Source organism: Theropithecus gelada, chromosome 8 (genome assembly GCF_003255815.1).
Source record: "Theropithecus gelada isolate Dixy chromosome 8, Tgel_1.0, whole genome shotgun sequence".
Classification (NCBI taxonomy): domain Eukaryota; kingdom Metazoa; phylum Chordata; class Mammalia; order Primates; family Cercopithecidae; genus Theropithecus; species Theropithecus gelada.
Window position 1 is genome coordinate 42,239,061 of NC_037676.1, and position 5,703 is coordinate 42,244,763.

Consider the following 5,703-nt stretch of genomic DNA (forward strand, 5'->3'; position numbering starts at 1 on the left):
ACAAATTATTTTCTTTATACCAAAGCAATGAACATTTCATGGGTTTTTTTCAGTAAAATGATTCATTTCCTTTTGGATATATACCTACGAATAGGATTGCTATATCAGATGGTAGTCCTGTATCAAGTTCTTTGAGACATCTCCGAACTGTTTTCCACAGTGGCTGAACCACTTTGCATTCCCACCAACAGTGTGTAAGTGTTCCCTTTTCTCCCCAGCCTCACCAGCATCTATTGTTTCTTGGCTTTTGCATAGTAGGTAGTCTGATTGGTGTGAGATGGTATTTCATTGTGGTTTTGATTTGCATTTCTTTGATCAGTGATGTTGAGCATTTTTTCATGTGTTTTTTGGCCGCTTGTATGTCTTCTTTTGAAAACTGCCTGCTTCTGTCTTTTGTCCACTTTTTAATAGGCTTATTTGTTTTTTTTTGCTTGTTGAATGAGGTTCCTTATAGATTCTGGATATTAGACCTCTGTTGGATGCATAGTGTGTGAATATTTTCTCCCATTCTGTATGTTGTCTGTTTGCTCCGTTGATAGTTTCTTTTGCTGTGCAGATGCTCTTCAGTTTAACCAGGTCCCATTTGTCAATATACATTTTCATTGCAATTGCTTTAGAGGACTTACTCTTAAATTCTTTCCCAAGGCCAATGTCCAGAATGATGTTTCCTAGGTTTTCTTCTAGGATTCTTATACTTTGAGATCTTACATTTAAATCTTAAATTCATCTGGAGTTAATTTTTGAATATAGTGAATGGCAGGGGTCTAGTTTCATTCTTCTGCATATGGCTAGCCAGCCATCTCAGCAACATTTATTGAATAAGTTGTCTTTTCCCCATTGCTTGTTTTTGTTGACTTTGTCAAGGACCAGATGGCTGTAGGTGTGCAGCTTCATTTCTTGGTTCTCTGTTCCACTGGGCTATGTTGTTTTGTTTTGTTTTTACCAGCACCATGCTCTTTTGATATAGTTTGAAGACAGGTAATATGATACTGATACCTCCAGCTTTGTTCTTTTTGCTTAGGATTGCTTTGGCTATTTGGGCTTTTTTTTTGGTTCCATATGAATTTTAGAATATCAACTTAGGTTACATCAGTTGTGGACTGGATAAAGAATATGCGGTACATACACACCATGGAATACCATACGCAGCCAAAAGAAATAATGAAGTCATGTCCTTTATAACAATATGGATGCAACTAGAGGCCATCATCCTAAGCCAATTAACACAGACACAGAAAAACAAATACTGCATGTTCTCACAAGGTCAGGAGATCAAGACCATCTTGGCTAACATGGGGAAACCTGGTCTCTACTAAAAATACAGAAAATTAGCCAGGCATGGTGGCGGGCGCCTGTAGTCCCAGCTACTCTGGAGGCTGAGGCAGGACAAGGGAGTGAATCTGGGAGGCAGAGCTTGCAGTGAGCCGAGATCAAGCCACTGCACTTCAGCCTGGGTGACAGAGTGAGACTCTGTCTCAAAAAACAAAACAAAACAAAAAACCCAAAAAACCCAGGAAACAAAAGATGTGAAAAACAGGCAGTGATGCCATTATATTGAATCCCAGAAAAAGCACAGTATAAACGATGTGTTTTCTAGCAGGGGGACCAGACAGACTAGTAAACTCGCAATGGATGAGTGGCCCCAGCTTACATGGTCTAGTGTATTTTATCAACGGCTGAGAGAAGTATTAGTAGCCCAGTAGGTTTGGGTAAAGGTATCAGAATCCTTAGTGCTAGTCTCATAGCTTAAAATGGAGCAGGTACTCCAGATATACTTCCTGAACTGACCTGGATGATGAGGCTTTAAAATCAACAGAGCTGGACAGTATAAAGTTAATGGAAAACCTCAACTTTTCATTTTATTTTGATATGTTAGTGAATGCCTACTCATCTAGTATTTCAAGTGTGGATCACATAAACACCACGTAGAATGTAGTAAACAGAATTAAGTAAGAAGCACACTGGCTATTAATGCCAGAGTCTTTGACTATCAAGTCATAAATATAACCAATTGTGCAATATAACCGATATGATGAGAAAAGCACCCCTCACAATTGACAATTTTAGTTCATACCTTTAAAAAAAATTAAATCTGAAACTGCATTTAGTGCCACATTCTATCATATCATACATCAGATTCCATGCTGTGGAGCTGCACTGGGCTCCAGGACATACAGTACATAGCATGTTTATAGCATGTTTTAAACTGAAAGGGAAAGGGAAAATATGAAACAGAAAATTTTTACATACACATCTAATGGTGTTGTCCATTTAATTGGATTTATATGATTTGCTGTGCCACTTTGACTAGCTGGCAGAACACCCCAAATTCTCTTTTCCCCATAAAGATCTACTTCCATACAGTGTAGAAAAGGATGGTGGTAAAAAACCTCAGATTCTTAAGGTTCCAACAATTGTGTCCCAAATGCCACTGTATGAACACCTGTGTGCTGTCCCATGGCTCCTAACAACCACACTCCTGAGCTTTTGGGGCCTGTGTGCACCGCAGTGATCTCAGCTGTCTCAATACAGCATCTCTGTACTGAACACCTGAGCCCATTCTTTCTGGGTCCAGCTCATCTGATTCAATTTTGTTAAGTATTTTTTCTTGCACACTGTACAAAAGCCTCTTCTACATTCTCCCCTGTTAGTGCACTTGTTTCCAAAAACATCAGCTAATTTTCTTGAGCAAATCTGGAGGCTTCTAAGAAGGTAACTTCACGATCTGCATCCAGGTCCTTCTTGTTTCCACAAAGGATGATCACAATGTTCTGACTCGCTAGCATTCGGGCATCTGTTAACCAATTAGTAAGTGCATTGTAGGTTTCTCGGCTGCTGATATTATAGACGAGGAGAGCCCCGGTCGCCCCTGGGTAATAACTTCTCTTCACAGACTTGAATCGTTCTTGTCGTGCTGTATCCCGTATTTGTAACTTTACATATTTACCACAAACATTTATTACCTTTGAACCAAATTCCACTCCTATTGTATGATTTGAGTCATTTTGATTTTTTTTTTCAATAAACTGACGAAATAAGCAAGATTTGCCAGTTCTGCATTTCCAATAACTAAGAACTTAAAAAAAATAGTAGGTTTCGGACACGGCCGTCTGAGACTTCTTGGGAGCGGCGCCGCCTCTTGCCGGGTCACTGGCTGCACTCACCCGCGGTCAGCCGGCGCGTCTCCGTGGGGAAGGACCTGGTGCGGGGCACCGGAGGAGGGAGGGGCCCGACAGGTCCCCACTGCAACCGCTGGCCTCCCAGCGGCTTCGGTAGAGCAGGACTCCAGGTCCGCGCAGGCGCAGGGCCCTCCACCCTCGGTCCAGCGACCGCAAGAAGGATATGTCCTCTTCTAATAGCTGTCTGTTTAGTCTTATGCTACATCATTTTAATAATTGTTTCATACATTTAAATACCTAATTAGCATTACTCCTTAACTCTTAAAATTTTATAAATATTTTAATTTTAATTAAAGATACACTTTAGAATCACTTTGTCCTACTCAAATAAAATTCTAATTTGGATTTTGGCAAAATTACTATTAAATAAATCGATTTTAGGTAGGTTGTTCACAAACATGATGAAAGATTTTCTCTATGTCCATATCTCCTTTGCAATGTGACTGCTGTTTCCGCTATTAAGGGGTGGGGGCTGTTTCTTCATTTTTTGAATCTTGGTGGACTTGTGACTTGCTTTGACAAATGCAATTTGGTGGAAGTGACCCTGTGCCTGCTCCAAGCCTAGACTCCTGGAAGAAGCTTTGAGTGCTTCTCACTTCCCTTTGGAACCTGTTCAGCTGCAATGTGATCAAGCCCAAATTAGCCTCCTGGAAGACGAGAGACCCCAGGGAACAGAAGGGCAGTGCCCCAGCTAAGATTATCCTGGACCGACCTGCTCCAGCTGGCCTGCAAACTGGCTTCAGATACCTGAGTCAGCCCCATGAGACAAGATAAGCCACCCACTGAGTCCAGTACAAATTACTTACAGAATGAATGCTAAGAAAAATAAATGGTGGTTGTTTAAAGTTTCTGAGATTTGCAGTAGTTTGTTTTTCTGCCAAAGATAACTGATACACATTAAATATTTTATATTTTTATTATGCACTGAATTCCATCTACCCAGAATTCACATGTTGTAGCCCTATCTCCCACAGGGCCTATGTTTGGAGACACGGACTTTCAAGAAGTAAAGTCAGAAGAGTGGGACACAAACCCAATATGACTACTGTCCTTATAAAAACAGACAGAAACAAGGGATGTGGATGCACAGAGTAAAGGCCATGTGAAGACACAGTGAGACAGTGCCATCTGCAAGACAAAGAAAGAGGCCTCAGGTAAACCAACCCTGCTGACACCTTGATCTTAAACTTCCAGCTTCCAGAACTCCATAGGTGTCAATATGCTCCTGAACATCCCTTGGTAGCTTTTCTTCAAAAGGATTTCTCCAAAGCTTTATGAGAAGAAAGTAATAACTCTGTGAGTGGAATGAACACGTCACAAAGCAGCTCCTCAGAAATCTTCTCTCCAGTTTCTATCTGAAGATATTTCCTTTTTCACTGTAGCCATCCATATACTCCTGAAGCTTCTTTCCAGTTTTTGCCTGAGGCTATTTCAATTTTCACCATAGGCATCAATATGCTCCCGAATATCCCTTGGTACCTTTTTCTCCAAAAGGGTTTCCCCGATACCGTATGAGAAGAGAGGTATAACACTGTGAGTGGGATGCATATGTCACAAAGCAGTTTCTCGGGAAGCTTCTCTCCAGTTTCTATCTGAACACATTTCCTTTTTCACAGTAAGCCTCAAAGCGCTCCCGAATATCCCTTCGCACGCTAAACATAAACAGTGTTAGAAAACTGCTCAATGAAAAGAGAAGCTTACCTGAGTGAGAGGAATTCACATGACACAGAGCAGTTTCATAGAAAGATTCCTTCTGGTTCATATCAGAGGATATTTCTTTCTCCATATTCTAAACAGCGTTCCCAAACGTCCTTCCTCAGATTCCACAGAAAGGGAATGCAAAGAATGGTTTAACTCTATGAGATGAAAACACACATCACAAAGCAGTTGCTCAGAAAGCTTCTCTCTAGTTTTCATCAGAAGACATTTCCTTGCTCACCACAGGCCTCCAGGCGCCACTTAATATCCCTTCGCAGATTCCTCAAAGACAGAGTTTCCCAACTGGGCAATGTAGAGTAAGCTTTAACTCTGTGAAATGAATGCAGATATCAGAGAGCAGTTTCTTGGAACGCTTCTTTCTGGGTTTTATTTGAGGATATTTCCCTTATTGCTATAGTCTTCAATGCGATCCGAAATATCACTTTTTCTGTTTTCCAGGAACAGTGTTCAAACACTGCCTTATGAGAAAAGAGGTATAACTCCCTGAGTGGAATGCACACATCACAAAGCAGTTTCTCAGAAAGCTTCTCTCCAGTTTTTATCTGAAGACATTTCCTTTTTCACTATAGTCCTGAATGTACTCCCGAATGTCCCTTGGCAGATCCGTCCATGATGGAGTTTCCCAGCTGCTTAATGTAAAGAAAGCTTTATCTATGTGAGATGAACAAACGTAGGGAAAAGCAGATTCACAGAAAGCTTCTTTCCAGTTTTTATCTGAAGATACTTCCTTTTTCACCATAGTCCTGAATGTGCTCCCAAATGTCCCTTCACAGATCCGTCCATGACAGAGATTCCAAGCTGCGTA

At 41.0% G+C, this 5,703-nt stretch overlaps 1 pseudogene across 1 annotated transcript; it reads right to left on the reverse strand.

Moving 5' to 3' along the window:
- Nucleotides 1-2,239: 2,239 nt before the first annotated feature.
- LOC112630151 lies at nucleotides 2,240-3,604 on the reverse strand (annotated as a pseudogene). Its single transcript, XR_003120819.1, has 3 exons — nucleotides 3,578-3,604; nucleotides 3,165-3,378; nucleotides 2,240-3,076 (listed from the first exon to the last, which is right to left on the reverse strand). The product of XR_003120819.1 is annotated as a ras-related protein Rab-4A pseudogene (transcript).
- Nucleotides 3,605-5,703: the final 2,099 nt, after the last annotated feature.